The sequence below is a fragment of the Phyllobates terribilis genome, unplaced genomic scaffold (genome assembly GCF_046119375.1).
Source record: "Phyllobates terribilis strain yellow unplaced genomic scaffold, ASM4611937v1 Scaffold_9__5_contigs__length_417890890, whole genome shotgun sequence".
In the NCBI taxonomy this organism is placed as follows: Eukaryota; Metazoa; Chordata; class Amphibia; order Anura; family Dendrobatidae; genus Phyllobates; species Phyllobates terribilis.
In genome coordinates this window covers 300,617,874-300,635,509 of record NW_027362769.1, presented here as the reverse complement: position 1 = coordinate 300,635,509, position 17,636 = coordinate 300,617,874, and the positions used below count along the sequence as shown (strand labels likewise).

General features: G+C 38.9%; 24 non-coding genes across 24 annotated transcripts; 11 read left to right on the top strand and 13 right to left on the bottom strand.

Annotated features, from left to right (window-relative positions):
- Positions 1-1,391: 1,391 nt before the first annotated feature.
- TRNAT-AGU (transfer RNA threonine (anticodon AGU)) lies at positions 1,392-1,465 on the bottom strand. The gene has a single exon. It is a non-coding gene; the product is annotated as a tRNA-Thr (tRNA).
- Positions 1,466-2,048: 583 nt separating this feature from the next.
- On the top strand, positions 2,049-2,130 carry TRNAS-GCU (transfer RNA serine (anticodon GCU)). Its single transcript has one exon. It is a non-coding gene; the product is annotated as a tRNA-Ser (tRNA).
- A 571-nt stretch (positions 2,131-2,701) lies between these two features.
- Positions 2,702-2,775, bottom strand: TRNAT-AGU (transfer RNA threonine (anticodon AGU)). Its single transcript has one exon. It is a non-coding gene; the product is annotated as a tRNA-Thr (tRNA).
- A 583-nt stretch (positions 2,776-3,358) lies between these two features.
- On the top strand, positions 3,359-3,440 carry TRNAS-GCU (transfer RNA serine (anticodon GCU)). Its single transcript has one exon. It is a non-coding gene; the product is annotated as a tRNA-Ser (tRNA).
- Positions 3,441-4,011: 571 nt separating this feature from the next.
- Positions 4,012-4,085, bottom strand: TRNAT-AGU (transfer RNA threonine (anticodon AGU)). The gene has a single exon. It is a non-coding gene; the product is annotated as a tRNA-Thr (tRNA).
- Positions 4,086-4,668: 583 nt separating this feature from the next.
- TRNAS-GCU (transfer RNA serine (anticodon GCU)) lies at positions 4,669-4,750 on the top strand. The gene has a single exon. It is a non-coding gene; the product is annotated as a tRNA-Ser (tRNA).
- Positions 4,751-5,321: 571 nt separating this feature from the next.
- On the bottom strand, positions 5,322-5,395 carry TRNAT-AGU (transfer RNA threonine (anticodon AGU)). Its single transcript has one exon. It is a non-coding gene; the product is annotated as a tRNA-Thr (tRNA).
- Positions 5,396-5,978: 583 nt separating this feature from the next.
- On the top strand, positions 5,979-6,060 carry TRNAS-GCU (transfer RNA serine (anticodon GCU)). Its single transcript has one exon. It is a non-coding gene; the product is annotated as a tRNA-Ser (tRNA).
- A 571-nt stretch (positions 6,061-6,631) lies between these two features.
- On the bottom strand, positions 6,632-6,705 carry TRNAT-AGU (transfer RNA threonine (anticodon AGU)). Its single transcript has one exon. It is a non-coding gene; the product is annotated as a tRNA-Thr (tRNA).
- A 583-nt stretch (positions 6,706-7,288) lies between these two features.
- TRNAS-GCU (transfer RNA serine (anticodon GCU)) lies at positions 7,289-7,370 on the top strand. The gene has a single exon. It is a non-coding gene; the product is annotated as a tRNA-Ser (tRNA).
- A 571-nt stretch (positions 7,371-7,941) lies between these two features.
- On the bottom strand, positions 7,942-8,015 carry TRNAT-AGU (transfer RNA threonine (anticodon AGU)). Its single transcript has one exon. It is a non-coding gene; the product is annotated as a tRNA-Thr (tRNA).
- A 1,162-nt stretch (positions 8,016-9,177) lies between these two features.
- On the bottom strand, positions 9,178-9,251 carry TRNAT-AGU (transfer RNA threonine (anticodon AGU)). The gene has a single exon. It is a non-coding gene; the product is annotated as a tRNA-Thr (tRNA).
- Positions 9,252-9,834: 583 nt separating this feature from the next.
- On the top strand, positions 9,835-9,916 carry TRNAS-GCU (transfer RNA serine (anticodon GCU)). Its single transcript has one exon. It is a non-coding gene; the product is annotated as a tRNA-Ser (tRNA).
- A 571-nt stretch (positions 9,917-10,487) lies between these two features.
- On the bottom strand, positions 10,488-10,561 carry TRNAT-AGU (transfer RNA threonine (anticodon AGU)). Its single transcript has one exon. It is a non-coding gene; the product is annotated as a tRNA-Thr (tRNA).
- Positions 10,562-11,144: 583 nt separating this feature from the next.
- On the top strand, positions 11,145-11,226 carry TRNAS-GCU (transfer RNA serine (anticodon GCU)). Its single transcript has one exon. It is a non-coding gene; the product is annotated as a tRNA-Ser (tRNA).
- A 571-nt stretch (positions 11,227-11,797) lies between these two features.
- TRNAT-AGU (transfer RNA threonine (anticodon AGU)) lies at positions 11,798-11,871 on the bottom strand. The gene has a single exon. It is a non-coding gene; the product is annotated as a tRNA-Thr (tRNA).
- Positions 11,872-12,454: 583 nt separating this feature from the next.
- TRNAS-GCU (transfer RNA serine (anticodon GCU)) lies at positions 12,455-12,536 on the top strand. The gene has a single exon. It is a non-coding gene; the product is annotated as a tRNA-Ser (tRNA).
- Positions 12,537-13,107: 571 nt separating this feature from the next.
- On the bottom strand, positions 13,108-13,181 carry TRNAT-AGU (transfer RNA threonine (anticodon AGU)). Its single transcript has one exon. It is a non-coding gene; the product is annotated as a tRNA-Thr (tRNA).
- A 583-nt stretch (positions 13,182-13,764) lies between these two features.
- On the top strand, positions 13,765-13,846 carry TRNAS-GCU (transfer RNA serine (anticodon GCU)). The gene has a single exon. It is a non-coding gene; the product is annotated as a tRNA-Ser (tRNA).
- A 571-nt stretch (positions 13,847-14,417) lies between these two features.
- TRNAT-AGU (transfer RNA threonine (anticodon AGU)) lies at positions 14,418-14,491 on the bottom strand. The gene has a single exon. It is a non-coding gene; the product is annotated as a tRNA-Thr (tRNA).
- A 583-nt stretch (positions 14,492-15,074) lies between these two features.
- TRNAS-GCU (transfer RNA serine (anticodon GCU)) lies at positions 15,075-15,156 on the top strand. The gene has a single exon. It is a non-coding gene; the product is annotated as a tRNA-Ser (tRNA).
- A 571-nt stretch (positions 15,157-15,727) lies between these two features.
- TRNAT-AGU (transfer RNA threonine (anticodon AGU)) lies at positions 15,728-15,801 on the bottom strand. Its single transcript has one exon. It is a non-coding gene; the product is annotated as a tRNA-Thr (tRNA).
- Positions 15,802-16,384: 583 nt separating this feature from the next.
- TRNAS-GCU (transfer RNA serine (anticodon GCU)) lies at positions 16,385-16,466 on the top strand. Its single transcript has one exon. It is a non-coding gene; the product is annotated as a tRNA-Ser (tRNA).
- A 570-nt stretch (positions 16,467-17,036) lies between these two features.
- Positions 17,037-17,110, bottom strand: TRNAT-AGU (transfer RNA threonine (anticodon AGU)). The gene has a single exon. It is a non-coding gene; the product is annotated as a tRNA-Thr (tRNA).
- Positions 17,111-17,636: the final 526 nt, after the last annotated feature.

Here is a 17,636-nt window from a genome sequence, read left to right as displayed (position 1 = left end):
TATCACAGAGACTTAGCAAAGGTCAATTTGATGTTGTCCCACAATGAGGATAGAAAGCTTCACATTGAGAAGATGAAAAGAAGGTAATGCTGAGATTTGAATTCAGGATCTCCTGTTTACTAGACAGGCGCTTTAACCAACTAAGACACAGCACCACAAGCTGGTGAGGACGGGAAAGCCAGGGAAGATTTAGTCACTAATCGATAATTTCAAGTGGTTAATTGCGCAAAACAACATTGAGCTTCAGTTCCATTCCAAGCACAGCAGAAGCATTGAATAAAATGTCGCTCTCAGTCATGGCAATTAAGAAACCGAGTATTTTTTGAAGAGCATTCTCGAAAAGGACCATGACAAATTTGCAGAATGCGACAGAAGCTGTATCGAGAACAAGGGCTTGGGATTTGAAGTTCCATAATTAAATGATCCATCTTTTATCACAGCTGGAAATTGGGACTTGTTTTGCTTCCCATTCATGAGACAGAATAGAAAGATTGAAAGAATGCCACTGCAGTGCCAAAAGTAGAAACAATTAGGAATGATTGATAAGTTGCTATTAAAACCCTTTGCACTGGTTCATTTCTGATAAGGTTTGTCCTAATCTAACTTTAGACAATAGATACTCTAGGAGATGAGATGAGGCCACACTGCCAAAAGCCTTTATACAATCTTCAGCAAAAACACCCTGACAGCTTAAAATCCTCATGAGATCTTACCTCCTAATTTAAACTTGGTCATGTAGACGAAGTGGCCGAGTGGTTAAGGCGATGGACTGCTAATCCATTGTGCTCTTCATGCATGGGTTTGAATCCCATCCTTGTCGGTATAATCTGCTTCTTTCCCTTTGACAAGATTGGTTTTCATTTTTTGTCAAAATGGTGTATACTTCAAGCATGAAAGTTGATTCTTTTCTCTTTCAAGAAAGCTGCTATAGTCCTATCGTCTGGTTTCTACATGTTCATGCAGGCAAGTTGGCTGTGTAGTTAAGATGATACATTAACAATGCAGTTAAGAGATTGAGCTATGCATGCATGGCTTTGAATTCAATCTGTCCTATTTCTTTTATGATTCTTTTAATTTTCCAGCTCAAGGTTTTATTTTCTGCCCAAGCAATGAATTCTTCAAACATGAAAGTTTAAATCTTCTACCATTCAAGAAGGCTGCTATCAAACTTTGCTTAGAGAGTCAGATACGTAAGGAGGAGGCATTTCAAAATAGTAAAATAAAATCCACTGGTTTTACTTTTCTCATGCTTGATTCCATGTTTCTTCCTCTTTAGCACTTATAGCAGATTCTTACTCCCACTATTGCACTATCACAGAGACTTAGCAAAGGCCAATTTGATGTTGTCCCACTATGAGGATAGAAAGCTTCATACTGAGAAGATGAAAAGAAGGCACTGCTGAGATTTGAACTCAGGATCTCCTGTTTACTAGACAGGCGCTTTAACCAACTAAGCCACAGCACCACAAGCTGGTGAGGACGGGAAAGCCAGGGAAGATTTAGTCACTAATCGATAATTTCAAGTGGTTAATTGAGCAAAACAACATTGAGCTTCAGTTCCATTCCACGCACAGCAGAAGCATTGAATAAGATGTCGCTCTCAGTCATGGCAATTAAGAAACCGAGTATTTTTTGAAGAGCATTCTCGAAAAGGGCCATGACAAATTTGCAGAATGCGACAGAAGCTGTATCGAGAACAAGGGCTTGGGATTTGAAGTTCCATAATTAAATGATCCATCTTTTATCACAGCTGGAAATTGGGACTTGTTTTGCTTCCCAGTCATGAGACAGAATAGACAGATTGAAAGAATGCCACTGCAGTGCCAAAAGTAGAAACAATTAGGAATGATTGATAAGTTGCTATTAAAACCCTTTGCACTGGTTCATTTCTGATAAGGTTTGTCCTAATCTAACTTTAGACAATAGATACTCTAGGAGATGAGATGAGGCCACACTGCCAAAAGCCTTTATACAATTTTCAGCAAAAACACCCTGACAGCTTAAAATCCTCATGAGATCTTACCTCCTAATTTTAACTTGGTCATGTAGACGAGGTGGCCGAGTGGTTAAGGCGATGGACTGCTAATCCATTGTGCTCTGCATGCATGGGTTCGAATCCCATCCTCGTCGGTATAATCTGCGTCTTTCCCTTTGACAAGATTGGCTTTCATTTTTAGGCAAAATGGTGTATACTTCAAGCATGAAAGTTGATTCTTTTCTCTTTCAAGAAAGCTGCTATAGTACTATCGTCTGGTTTCTACATGTTCATGCAGGCAAGTTGGCTGCGTAGTTAAGATGATACATTAGCAATGCAGTTAAGAGATTGAGCTATGCATGCATGTCTTTGAATTCAATCTCTCCTATTTCTTTTCTGATTCTTTTAAGTTTCCAGCTCAAGGTTTTATTTTCTGCCCAAGCAATGAAATCTTCAAACATGAAAGTTTAAATCTCCTACCATTCAAGAAGGCTGCTATCAAACTTTGCTTAGAGAGTCAGATACGTAAGGAGGAGGCATTTCAAAATAGTAAAATAAAATCCACTGGCTTTACTTTTTTCATGCTTGATTCCATCTTTCTTCCTCTTTAGCACTTATAGCAGATTCTTACTCCCACTATTGCACTATCACAGAGACTTAGCAAAGGCCAATTTGATGTTGTCCCACTATGAGGATAGAAAGCTTCATACTGAGAAGATGAAAAGAAGGCACTGCTGAGATTTGAACTCAGGATCTCCTGTTTACTAGACAGGCGCTTTAACCAACTAAGCCACAGCACCACAAGCTGGTGAGGACGGGAAAGCCAGGGAAGATTTAGTCACTAATCGATAATTTCAAGTGGTTAATTGAGCAAAACAACATTGAGCTTCAGTTCCATTCCACGCACAGCAGAAGCATTGAATAAGATGTCGCTCTCAGTCATGGCAATTAAGAAACCGAGTATTTTTTGAAGAGCATTCTCGAAAAGGGCCATGACAAATTTGCAGAATGCGACAGAAGCTGTATCGAGAACAAGGGCTTGGGATTTGAAGTTCCATAATTAAATGATCCATCTTTTATCACAGCTGGAAATTGGGACTTGTTTTGCTTCCCAGTCATGAGACAGAATAGACAGATTGAAAGAATGCCACTGCAGTGCCAAAAGTAGAAACAATTAGGAATGATTGATAAGTTGCTATTAAAACCCTTTGCACTGGTTCATTTCTGATAAGGTTTGTCCTAATCTAACTTTAGACAATAGATACTCTAGGAGATGAGATGAGGCCACACTGCCAAAAGCCTTCATACAATTTTCAGCAAAAACACCCTGACAGCTTAAAATCCTCATGAGATCTTACCTCCTAATTTTAACTTGGTCATGTAGACGAGGTGGCCGAGTGGTTAAGGCGATGGACTGCTAATCCATTGTGCTCTGCATGCATGGGTTCGAATCCCATCCTCGTCGTTATAATCTGCGTCTTTCCCTTTGACAAGATTGGCTTTCATTTTTAGGCAAAATGGTGTATACTTCAAGCATGAAAGTTGATTCTTTTCTCTTTCAAGAAAGCTGCTATAGTACTATCGTCTGGTTTCTACATGTTCATGCAGGCAAGTTGGCTGCGTAGTTAAGATGATACATTAACAATGCAGTTAAGAGATTGAGCTATGCATGCATGGCTTTGAATTCAATCTGTCCTATTTCTTTTCTGATTCTTTTAAGTTTCCAGCTCAAGGTTTTATTTTCTGCCCAAGCAATGAATTCTTCAAACATGAAAGTTTAAATCTTCTACCATTCAAGAAGGCTGCTATCAAACTTTGCTTAGAGAGTCAGATACGTAAGGAGGAGGCATTTCAAAATAGTAAAATAAAATCCACTGGTTTTACTTTTTTCATGCTTGATTCCATATTTCTTCCTCTTTAGCACTTATAGCAGATTCTTACTCCCACTATTGCACTATCACAGAGACTTAGCAAAGGCCAATTTGATGTTGTCCCACTATGAGGATAGAAAGCTTCATACTGAGAAGATGAAAAGAAGGCACTGCTGAGATTTGAACTCAGGATCTCCTGTTTACTAGACAGGCGCTTTAACCAACTAAGCCACAGCACCACAAGCTGGTGAGGACGGGAAAGCCAGGGAAGATTTAGTCACTAATCGATAATTTCAAGTGGTTAATTGCGCAAAACAACATTGAGCTTCAGTTCCATTCCAAGCACAGCAGAAGCATTGAATAAAATGTCGCTCTCAGTCATGGCAATTAAGAAACCGAGTATTTTTTGAAGAGCATTCTCGAAAAGGACCATGACAAATTTGCAGAATGCGACAGAAGCTGTATCGAGAACAAGGGCTTGGGATTTGAAGTTCCATAATTAAATGATCCATCTTTTATCACAGCTGGAAATTGGGACTTGTTTTGCTTCCCATTCATGAGACAGAATAGAAAGATTGAAAGAATGCCACTGCAGTGCCAAAAGTAGAAACAATTAGGAATGATTGATAAGTTGCTATTAAAACCCTTTGCACTGGTTCATTTCTGATAAGGTTTGTCCTAATCTAACTTTAGACAATAGATACTCTAGGAGATGAGATGAGGCCACACTGCCAAAAGCCTTTATACAATCTTCAGCAAAAACACCCTGACAGCTTAAAATCCTCATGAGATCTTACCTCCTAATTTAAACTTGGTCATGTAGACGAAGTGGCCGAGTGGTTAAGGCGATGGACTGCTAATCCATTGTGCTCTTCATGCATGGGTTCGAATCCCATCCTTGTCGGTATAATCTGCTTCTTTCCCTTTGACAAGATTGGTTTTCATTTTTTGTCAAAATGGTGTATACTTCAAGCATGAAAGTTGATTCTTTTCTCTTTCAAGAAAGCTGCTATAGTCCTATCGTCTGGTTTCTACATGTTCATGCAGGCAAGTTGGCTGTGTAGTTAAGATGATACATTAACAATGCAGTTAAGAGATTGAGCTATGCATGCATGGCTTTGAATTCAATCTGTCCTATTTCTTTTATGATTCTTTTAATTTTCCAGCTCAAGGTTTTATTTTCTGCCCAAGCAATGAATTCTTCAAACATGAAAGTTTAAATCTTCTACCATTCAAGAAGGCTGCTATCAAACTTTGCTTAGAGAGTCAGATACGTAAGGAGGAGGCATTTCAAAATAGTAAAATAAAATCCACTGGTTTTACTTTTCTCATGCTTGATTCCATGTTTCTTCCTCTTTAGCACTTATAGCAGATTCTTACTCCCACTATTGCACTATCACAGAGACTTAGCAAAGGCCAATTTGATGTTGTCCCACTATGAGGATAGAAAGCTTCATAATGAGAAGATGAAAAGAAGGCACTGCTGAGATTTGAACTCAGGATCTCCTGTTTACTAGACAGGCGCTTTAACCAACTAAGCCACAGCACCACAAGCTGGTGAGGACGGGAAAGCCAGGGAAGATTTAGTCACTAATCGATAATTTCAAGTTGTTAATTGAGCAAAACAACATTGAGCTTCAGTTCCATTCCACGCACAGCAGAAGCATTGAATAAGATGTCGCTCTCTGTCATGGCAATTAAGAAACCGAGTATTTTTTGAAGAGCATTCTCGAAAAGGGCCATGACAAATTTGCAGAATGCGACAGAAGCTGTATCGAGAACAAGGGCTTGGGATTTGAAGTTCCATAATTAAATGATCCATCTTTTATCACAGCTGGAAATTGGGACTTGTTTTGCTTCCCAGTCATGAGACAGAATAGACAGATTGAAAGAATGCCACTGCAGTGCCAAAAGTAGAAACAATTAGGAATGATTGATAAGTTGCTATTAAAACCCTTTGCACTGGTTCATTTCTGATAAGGTTTGTCCTAATCTAACTTTAGACAATAGATACTCTAGGAGATGAGATGAGGCCACACTGCCAAAAGCCTTTATACAATTTTCAGCAAAAACACCCTGACAGCTTAAAATCCTCATGAGATCTTACCTCCTAATTTTAACTTGGTCATGTAGACGAGGTGGCCGAGTGGTTAAGGCGATGGACTGCTAATCCATTGTGCTCTGCATGCATAGGTTCGAATCCCATCCTCGTCGGTATAATCTGCGTCTTTCCCTTTGACAAGATTGGCTTTCATTTTTAGGCAAAATGGTGTATACTTCAAGCATGAAAGTTGATTCTTTTCTCTTTCAAGAAAGCTGCTATAGTACTATCGTCTGGTTTCTACATGTTCATGCAGGCAAGTTGGCTGCGTAGTTAAGATGATACATTAGCAATGCAGTTAAGAGATTGAGCTATGCATGCATGGCTTTGAATTCAATATGTTCTATTTCTTTTCTGATTCTTTTAAGTTTCCAGCTCAAGGTTTTATTTTCTGCCCAAGCAATGAATTCTTCAAACATGAAAGTTTAAATCTTCTACCATTCAAGAAGGCTGCTATCAAACTTTGCTTAGAGAGTCAGATACGTAAGGAGGAGGCATTTCAAAATAGTAAAATAAAATCCACTGGTTTTACTTTTTTCATGCTTGATTCCATATTTCTTCCTCTTTAGCACTTAAAGCAGATTCTTACTCCCACTATTGCACTATCACAGAGACTTAGCAAAGGCCAATTTGATGTTGTCCCACTATGAGGATAGAAAGCTTCATAGTGAGAAGATGAAAAGAAGGCACTGCTGAGATTTGAACTCAGGATCTCCTGTTTACTAGACAGGCGCTTTAACCAACTAAGACACAGCACCACAAGCTGGTGAGGACGGGAAAGCCAGGGAAGATTTAGTCACTAATCGATAATTTCAAGTGGTTAATTGCGCAAAACAACATTGAGCTTCAGTTCCATTCCAAGCACAGCAGAAGCATTGAATAAAATGTCGCTCTCAGTCATGGCAATTAAGAAACCGAGTATTTTTTGAAGAGCATTCTCGAAAAGGACCATGACAAATTTGCAGAATGCGACAGAAGCTGTATCGAGAACAAGGGCTTGGGATTTGAAGTTCCATAATTAAATGATCCATCTTTTATCACAGCTGGAAATTGGGACTTGTTTTGCTTCCCATTCATGAGACAGAATAGAAAGATTGAAAGAATGCCACTGCAGTGCCAAAAGTAGAAACAATTAGGAATGATTGATAAGTTGCTATTAAAACCCTTTGCACTGGTTCATTTCTGATAAGGTTTGTCCTAATCTAACTTTAGACAATAGATACTCTAGGAGATGAGATGAGGCCACACCGCCAAAAGCCTTTATACAATCTTCAGCAAAAACACCCTGACAGCTTAAAATCCTCATGAGATCTTACCTCCTAATTTAAACTTGGTCATGTAGACGAAGTGGCCGAGTGGTTAAGGCAATGGACTGCTAATCAATTGTGCTATGCATGCATGGGTTCGAATCCCATCCTCGTCGGTATAATCTGCTTCTTTCCCTTTGACAAGATTGGCTTTCATTTTTAGTCAAAATGGTGTATACTTCAAGCATGAAAGTTGATTCTTTTCTCTTTCAAGAAAGCTGCTATAGTCCTATCGTCTGGTTTCTACATGTTCATGCAGGCAAGTTGGCTGTGTAGTTAAGATGATACATTAACAATGCAGTTAAGAGATTGAGCTATGCATGCATGTCTTTGAATTCAATCTCTCCTATTTCTTTTCTGATTCTTTTAAGTTTCCAGCTCAAGGTTTTATTTTCTGCCCAAGCAATGAAATCTTCAAACATGAAAGTTTAAATCTTCTACCATTCAAGAAGGCTGCTATCAAACTTTGCTTAGAGAGTCAGATACGTAAGGAGGAGGCATTTCAAAATAGTAAAATAAAATCCACTGGCTTTACTTTTTTCATGCTTGATTCCATCTTTCTTCCTCTTTAGCACTTATAGCAGATTCTTACTCCCACTATTGCACTATCACAGAGACTTAGCAAAGGCCAATTTGATGTTGTCCCACTATGAGGATAGAAAGCTTCATACTGAGAAGATGAAAAGAAGGCACTGCTGAGATTTGAACTCAGGATCTCCTGTTTACTAGACAGGCGCTTTAACCAACTAAGACACAGCACCACAAGCTGGTGAGGACAGGAAAGCCAGGGAAGATTTAGTCACTAATCGATAATTTCAAGTGGTTAATTGAGCAAAACAACATTGAGCTTCAGTTCCATTCCACGCACAGCAGAAGCATTGAATAAGATGTCGCTCTCAGTCATGGCAATTAAGAAACCGAGTATTTTTTGAAGAGCATTCTCGAAAAGGGCCATGACAAATTTGCAGAATGCGACAGAAGCTGTATCGAGAACAAGGGCTTGGGATTTGAAGTTCCATAATTAAATGATCCATCTTTTATCACAGCTGGAAATTGGGACTTGTTTTGCTTCCCAGTCATGAGACAGAATAGACAGATTGAAAGAATGCCACTGCAGTGCCAAAAGTAGAAACAATTAGGAATGATTGATAAGTTGCTATTAAAACCCTTTGCACTGGTTCATTTCTGATAAGGTTTGTCCTAATCTAACTTTAGACAATAGATACTCTAGGAGATGAGATGAGGCCACACTGCCAAAAGCCTTTATACAATCTTCAGCAAAAACACCCTGACAGCTTAAAATCCTCATGAGATCTTACCTCCTAATTTAAACTTGGTCATGTAGACGGTCGGTATAATCTGCTTCTTTCCCTTTGACAAGATTGGCTTTCATTTTTTGTCAAAATGGTGTATACTTCAAGCATGAAAGTTGATTCTTTTCTCTTTCAAGAAAGCTGCTATAGTCCTATCGTCTGGTTTCTACATGTTCATGCAGGCAAGTTGGCTGCGTAGTTAAGATGATACATTAACAATGCAGTTAAGAGATTGAGCTATGCATTCATGGCTTTGAATTCAATCTGTCCTATTTCTTTTCTGATTCTTTTAAGTTTCCAGCTCAAGGTTTTATTTTCTGCCCAAGCAATGAATTCTTCAAACATGAAAGTTTAAATCTTCTACCATTCAAGAAGGCTGCTATCAAACTTTGCTTAGAGAGTCAGATACGTAAGGAGGAGGCATTTCAAAATAGTAAAATAAAATCCACTGGTTTTACTTTTTTCATGCTTGATTCCATCTTTCTTCCTCTTTAGCACTTATAGCAGATTCTTACTCCCACTATTGCACTATCACAGAGACTTAGCAAAGGCCAATTTGATGTTGTCCCACTATGAGGATAGAAAGCTTCATACTGAGAAGATGAAAAGAAGGCACTGCTGAGATTTGAACTCAGGATCTCCTGTTTACTAGACAGGCGCTTTAACCAACTAAGCCACAGCACCACAAGCTGGTGAGGATGGGAAAGCCAGGGAAGATTTAGTCACTAATCGATAATTTCAAGTGGTTAATTGAGCAAAACAACATTGAGCTTCAGTTCCATTCCACGCACAGCAGAAGCATTGAATAAGATGTCGCTCTCAGTCATGGCAATTAAGAAACCGAGTATTTTTTGAAGAGCATTCTCGAAAAGGACCATGACAAATTTGCAGAATGCGACAGAAGCTGTATCGAGAACAAGGGCTTGGGATTTGAAGTTCCATAATTAAATGATCCATCTTTTATCACAGCTGGAAATTGGGACTTGTTTTGCTTCCCAGTCATGAGACAGAATAGACAGATTGAAAGAATGCCGCTGCAGTGCCAAAAGTAGAAACAATTAGGAATGATTGATAAGTTGCTATTAAAACCCTTTGCACTGGTTCATTTCTGATAAGGTTTGTCCTAATCTAACTTTAGACAATAGATACTCTAGGAGATGAGATGAGGCCACACTGCCAAAAGCCTTTATACAATCTTCAGCAAAAACACCCTGACAGCTTAAAATCCTCATGAGATCAAACCTCCTAATTTAGACTTGGTCATGTAGACGAGGTGGCCGAGTGGTTAAGGCGATGGACTGCTAATCCATTGTGCTCTGCATGCATGGGTTCGAATCCCATCCTTGTCGGTATAATCTGCTTCTTTCCCTTTGACAAGATTGGCTTTCATTTTTAGTCAAAATGTTGTATACTTCAAGCATGAAAGTTGATTCTTTTCTCTTTCAAGAAAGCTGCTATAGTACTATCGTCTGGTTTCTACATGTTCATGCAGGCAAGTTGGCTGCGTAGTTAAGATGATACATTAACAATGCAGTTAAGAGATTTAGCTATGCATGCATGGCTTTGAATTCAATCTGTCCTATTTCTTTTCTGATTCTTTTAAGTTTCCAGCTCAAGGTTTTATTTTCTGCCCAAGCAATGAATTCTTCAAACATGAAAGTTTAAATCTTCTACCATTCAAGAAGGCTGCTATCAAACTTTGCTTAGAGAGTCAGATACGTAAGGAGGAGGCATTTCAAAATAGTAAAATAAAATCCACTGGTTTTACTTTTTTCATGCTTGATTCCATCTTTCTTCCTCTTTAGCACTTATAGCAGATTCTTACTCCCACTATTGCACTATCACAGAGACTTAGCAAAGGCCAATTTGATGTTGTCCCACTATGAGGATAGAAAGCTTCATACTGAGAAGATGAAAATAAGGCACTGCTGAAATTTGAACTCAGGATCTCCTGTTTACTAGACAGGCACTTTAACCAACTAAGCCACAGCACCACAAGCTGGTGAGAACGGGAAAGCCAGGGAAGATTTAGTCACTAATCGATAATTTCAAGTGGTTAATTGAGCAAAACAACATTGAGCTTCAGTTCCATTCCACGCACAGCAGAAGCATTGAATAAGATGTCGCTCTCAGTCATGGCAATTAAGAAACCGAGTATTTTTTGAAGAGCATTCTCGAAAAGGACCATGACAAATTTGCAGAATGCGACAGAAGCTGTATCGAGAACAAGGGCTTGGGATTTGAAGTTCCATAATTAAATGATCCATCTTTTATCACAGATGGAAATTGGGACTTGTTTTGCTTCCCAGTCATGAGAAAGAATAGACAGATTGAAAGAATGCCACTGCAGTGCCAAAAGTAGAAACAATTAGGAATGATTGATAAGTTGCTATTAAAACCCTTTGCACTGGTTCATTTCTGATAAGGTTTGTCCTAATCTAACTTTAGACAATAGATACTCTAGGAGATGAGATGAGGCCACACTGCCAAAAGCCTTTATACAATCTTCAGCAAAAACACCCTGACAGCTTAAAATCCTCATGAGATCTTACCTCCTAATTTTAACTTGGTCATGTAGACGAGGTGGCCGAGTGGTTAAGGCGATGGACTGCTAATCCATTGTGCTCTGCATGCATGGGTTCGAATCCCATCCTTGTCGGTATAATCTGCTTCTTTCCCTTTGACAAGATTGGCTTTCATTTTTTGTCAAAATGGTGTATACTTCAAGCATGAAAGTTGATTCTTTTCTCTTTCAAGAAAGCTGCTATAGTCCTATCGTCTGGTTTCTACATGTTCATGCAGGCAAGTTGGCTGCGTAGTTAAGATGATACATTAACAATGCAGTTAAGAGATTGAGCTATGCATGCATGGCTTTGAATTCAATCTGTCCTATTTCTTTTCTGATTCTTTTAAGTTTCCAGCTCAAGGTTTTATTTTCTGCCCAAGCAATGAATTCTTCAAACATGAAAGTTTAAATCTTCTACCATTCAAGAAGGCTGCTATCAAACTTTGCTTAGAGAGTCAGATACGTAAGGAGGAGGCATTTCAAAATAGTAAAATAAAATCCACTGGTTTTACTTTTTTCATGCTTGATTCCATCTTTCTTCCTCTTTAGCACTTATAGCAGATTCTTACTCCCACTATTGCACTATCACAGAGACTTAGCAAAGGCCAATTTGATGTTGTCCCACTATGAGGATAGAAAGCTTCATACTGAGAAGATGAAAATAAGGCACTGCTGAAATTTGAACTCAGGATCTCCTGTTTACTAGACAGGCACTTTAACCAACTAAGCCACAGCACCACAAGCTGGTGAGAACGGGAAAGCCAGGGAAGATTTAGTCACTAATCGATAATTTCAAGTGGTTAATTGAGCAAAACAACATTGAGCTTCAGTTCCATTCCACGCACAGCAGAAGCATTGAATAAGATGTCGCTCTCAGTCATGGCAATTAAGAAACCGAGTATTTTTTGAAGAGCATTCTCGAAAAGGACCATGACAAATTTGCAGAATGCGACAGAAGCTGTATCGAGAACAAGGGCTTGGGATTTGAAGTTCCATAATTAAATGATCCATCTTTTATCACAGCTGGAAATTGGGACTTGTTTTGCTTCCCAGTCATGAGAAAGAATAGACAGATTGAAAGAATGCCACTGCAGTGCCAAAAGTAGAAACAATTAGGAATGATTGATAAGTTGCTATTAAAACCCTTTGCACTGGTTCATTTCTGATAAGGTTTGTCCTAATCTAACTTTAGACAATAGATACTCTAGGAGATGAGATGAGGCCACACTGCCAAAAGCCTTTATACAATCTTCAGCAAAAACACCCTGACAGCTTAAAATCCTCATGAGATCTTACCTCCTAATTTTAACTTGGTCATGTAGACGAGGTGGCCGAGTGGTTAAGGCGATGGACTGCTAATCCATTGTGCTCTGCATGCATGGGTTCGAATCCCATCCTTGTCGGTATAATCTGCTTCTTTCCCTTTGACAAGATTGGCTTTCATTTTTTGTCAAAATGGTGTATACTTCAAGCATGAAAGTTGATTCTTTTCTCTTTCAAGAAAGCTGCTATAGTCCTATCGTCTGGTTTCTACATGTTCATGCAGGCAAGTTGGCTGCGTAGTTAAGATGATACATTAACAATGCAGTTAAGAGATTGAGCTATGCATGCATGGCTTTGAATTCAATCTGTCCTATTTCTTTTCTGATTCTTTTAAGTTTCCAGCTCAAGGTTTTATTTTCTGCCCAAGCAATGAATTCTTCAAACATGAAAGTTTAAATCTTCTACCATTCAAGAAGGCTGCTATCAAACTTTGCTTAGAGAGTCAGATACGTAAGGAGGAGGCATTTCAAAATAGTAAAATAAAATCCACTGGTTTTACTTTTTTCATGCTTGATTCCATCTTTCTTCCTCTTTAGCACTTATAGCAGATTCTTACTCCCACTATTGCACTATCACAGAGACTTAGCAAAGGCCAATTTGATGTTGTCCCACTATGAGGATAGAAAGCTTCATACTGAGAAGATGAAAATAAGGCACTGCTGAAATTTGAACTCAGGATCTCCTGTTTACTAGACAGGCACTTTAACCAACTAAGCCACAGCACCACAAGCTGGTGAGAACGGGAAAGCCAGGGAAGATTTAGTCACTAATCGATAATTTCAAGTGGTTAATTGAGCAAAACAACATTGAGCTTCAGTTCCATTCCACGCACAGCAGAAGCATTGAATAAGATGTCGCTCTCAGTCATGGCAATTAAGAAACCGAGTATTTTTTGAAGAGCATTCTCGAAAAGGACCATGACAAATTTGCAGAATGCGACAGAAGCTGTATCGAGAACAAGGGCTTGGGATTTGAAGTTCCATAATTAAATGATCCATCTTTTATCACAGCTGGAAATTGGGACTTGTTTTGCTTCCCAGTCATGAGAAAGAATAGACAGATTGAAAGAATGCCACTGCAGTGCCAAAAGTAGAAACAATTAGGAATGATTGATAAGTTGCTATTAAAACCCTTTGCACTGGTTCATTTCTGATAAGGTTTGTCCTAATCTAACTTTAGACAATAGATACTCTAGGAGATGAGATGAGGCCACACTGCCAAAAGCCTTTATACAATCTTCAGCAAAAACACCCTGACAGCTTAAAATCCTCATGAGATCTTACCTCCTAATTTTAACTTGGTCATGTAGACGAGGTGGCCGAGTGGTTAAGGCGATGGACTGCTAATCCATTGTGCTCTGCATGCATGGGTTCGAATCCCATCCTTGTCGGTATAATCTGCTTCTTTCCCTTTGACAAGATTGGCTTTCATTTTTTGTCAAAATGGTGTATACTTCAAGCATGAAAGTTGATTCTTTTCTCTTTCAAGAAAGCTGCTATAGTCCTATCGTCTGGTTTCTACATGTTCATGCAGGCAAGTTGGCTGCGTAGTTAAGATGATACATTAACAATGCAGTTAAGAGATTGAGCTATGCATGCATGGCTTTGAATTCAATCTGTACTATTTCTTTTCTGATTCTTTTAAGTTTCCAGCTCAAGGTTTTATTTTCTGCCCAAGCAATGAATTCTTCAAACATGAAAGTTTAAATCTTCTACCATTCAAGAAGGCTGCTATCAAACTTTGCTTAGAGAGTCAGATACGTAAGGAGGAGGCATTTCAAAATAGTAAAATAAAATCCACTGGTTTTACTTTTTTCATGCTTGATTCCATATTTCTTCCTCTTTAGCACTTATAGCAGATTCTTACTCCCACTATTGCACTATCACAGAGACTTAGCAAAGGTCAATTTGATGTTGTCCCACAATGAGGATAGAAAGCTTCACACTGAGAAGATGAAAATAAGGCACTGCTGAAATTTGAACTCAGGATCTCCTGTTTACTAGACAGGCACTTTAACCAACTAAGCCACAGCACCACAAGCTGGTGAGAACGGGAAAGCCAGGGAAGATTTAGTCACTAATCGATAATTTCAAGTGGTTAATTGAGCAAAACAACATTGAGCTTCAGTTCCATTCCACGCACAGCAGAAGCATTGAATAAGATGTCGCTCTCAGTCATGGCAATTAAGAAACCGAGTATTTTTTGAAGAGCATTCTCGAAAAGGACCATGACAAATTTGCAGAATGCGACAGAAGCTGTATCGAGAACAAGGGCTTGGGATTTGAAGTTCCATAATTAAATGATCCATCTTTTATCACAGCTGGAAATTGGGACTTGTTTTGCTTCCCAGTCATGAGAAAGAATAGACAGATTGAAAGAATGCCACTGCAGTGCCAAAAGTAGAAACAATTAGGAATGATTGATAAGTTGCTATTAAAACCCTTTGCACTGGTTCATTTCTGATAAGGTTTGTCCTAATCTAACTTTAGACAATAGATACTCTAGGAGATGAGATGAGGCCACACTGCCAAAAGCCTTTATACAATCTTCAGCAAAAACACCCTGACAGCTTAAAATCCTCATGAGATCTTACCTCCTAATTTTAACTTGGTCATGTAGACGAGGTGGCCGAGTGGTTAAGGCGATGGACTGCTAATCCATTGTGCTCTGCATGCATGGGTTCGAATCCCATCCTTGTCGGTATAATCTGCTTCTTTCCCTTTGACAAGATTGGCTTTCATTTTTTGTCAAAATGGTGTATACTTCAAGCATGAAAGTTGATTCTTTTCTCTTTCAAGAAAGCTGCTATAGTCCTATCGTCTGGTTTCTACATGTTCATGCAGGCAAGTTGGCTGCGTAGTTAAGATGATACATTAACAATGCAGTTAAGAGATTGAGCTATGCATGCATGGCTTTGAATTCAATCTGTCCTATTTCTTTTCTGATTCTTTTAAGTTTCCAGCTCAAGGTTTTATTTTCTGCCCAAGCAATGAATTCTTCAAACATGAAAGTTTAAATCTTCTACCATTCAAGAAGGCTGCTATCAAACTTTGCTTAGAGAGTCAGATACGTAAGGAGGAGGCATTTCAAAATAGTAAAATAAAATCCACTGGTTTTACTTTTTTCATGCTTGATTCCATCTTTCTTCCTCTTTAGCACTTATAGCAGATTCTTACTCCCACTATTGCACTATCACAGAGACTTAGCAAAGTCCAATTTGATGTTGTCCCACTATGAGGATAGAAAGCTTCATACTGAGAAGATGAAAAGAAGGCACTGCTGAGATTTGAATTCAGGATCTCCTGTTTACTAGACAGGCGCTTTAACCAACTAAGCCACAGCACCACAAGCTGGTGAGGATGGGAAAGCCAGGGAAGATTTAGTCACTAATCGATAATTTCAAGTGGTTAATTGAGCAAAACAACATTGAGCTTCAGTTCCATTACACGCACAGCAGAAGCATTGAATAAGATGTCGCTCTCAGTCATGGCAATTAAGAAACCGAGTATTTTTTGAAGAGCATTCTCGAAAAGGACCATGACAAATTTGCAGAATGCGACAGAAGCTGTATCGAGAACAAGGGCTTGGGATTTGAAGTTCCATAATTAAATGATCCATCTTTTATCACAGCTGGAAATTGGGACATGTTTTGCTTCCCAGTCATGAGACAGAATAGACAGATTGAAAGAATGCCGCTGCAGTGCCAAAAGTAGAAACAATTAGGAATGATTGATAAGTTGCTATTAAAACCCTTTGCACTGGTTCATTTCTGATAAAGTTTGTCCTAATCTAACTTCAGACAATAGATACTCTAGGAGATGAGATGAGGCCACACTGCCAAAAGCCTTTATACAATCTTCAGCAAAAACACCCTGACAGCTTAAAATCCTCATGAGATCTTACCTCCTAATTTAGACTTGGTCATGTAGACGAGGTGGCCGAGTGGTTAAGGCGATGGACTGCTAATCCATTGTGCTCTGCATGCATGGGTTCGAATCCCATCCTCGTCGGTATAATCTGCTTCTTTCCATTTGACAAGATTGGCTTTCATTTTAGGCAAAATGGTGTATACTTCAAGCATGAAAGTTGATTCTTTTCTCTTTCAAGAAAGCTGCTATAGTACTATCGTCTGGTTTCTACATGTTCATGCAGGCAAGTTGGCTGCGTAGTTAAGATGGTACATTAACAATGCAGTTAAGAGATTGAGCTATGCATGCATGGTTTTGAATTCAATCTGTCCTATTTCTTTTCTGATTCTTTTAAGTTTCCAGCTCAAGGTTTTATTTTCTGCCCAAGCAATGAATTCTTCAAACATGAAAGTTTAAATCTTCTACCATTCAAGAAGGCTGCTATCAAACTTTGCTTAGAGAGTCAGATACGTAAGGAGGAGGCATTTCAAAATAGTAAAATAAAATCCACTGGTTTTACTTTTTTCATGCTTGATTCCATCTTTCTTCCTCTTTAGCACTTATAGCAGATTCTTACTCCCACTATTGCACTATCACAGAGACTTAGCAAACGCCAATTTGATGTTGTCCCACTATGAGGATAGAAAGCTTCATACTGAGAAGATGAAAAGAAGGCACTGCTGAGATTTGAACTCAGGATCTCCTGTTTACTAGACAGGCGCTTTAACCAACTAAGCCACAGCACCACAAGCTGGTGAGGACGGGAAAGCCAGGGAAGAATTAGTCACTAATCGATAATTTCAAGTGGTTAATTGAGCAAAACAACATTGAGCTTCAGTTCCATTCCACGCACAGCAGAAGCATTGAATAAGATGTCGCTCTCAGTCATGGCAATTAAGAAACCGAGTATTTTTTGAAGAGCATTCTCGAAAAGGACCATGACAAATTTGCAGAATGCGACAGAAGCTGTATCGAGAACAAGGGCTTGGGATTTGAAGTTCCATAATTAAATGATCCATCTTTTATCACAGCTGGAAATTGGGACTTGTTTTGCTTCCCAGTCATGAGACAGAATAGACAGATTGAAAGAATGCCGCTGCAGTGCCAAAAGTAGAAACAATTAGGAATGATTGATAAGTTGCTATTAAAACCCTTTGCACTGGTTCATTTCTGATAAGGTTTGTCCTAATCTAACTTTAGACAATAGATAGTCTAGGAGATGAGATGAGGCCACACTGCCAAAAGCCTTTATACAATCTTCAGCAAAAACAC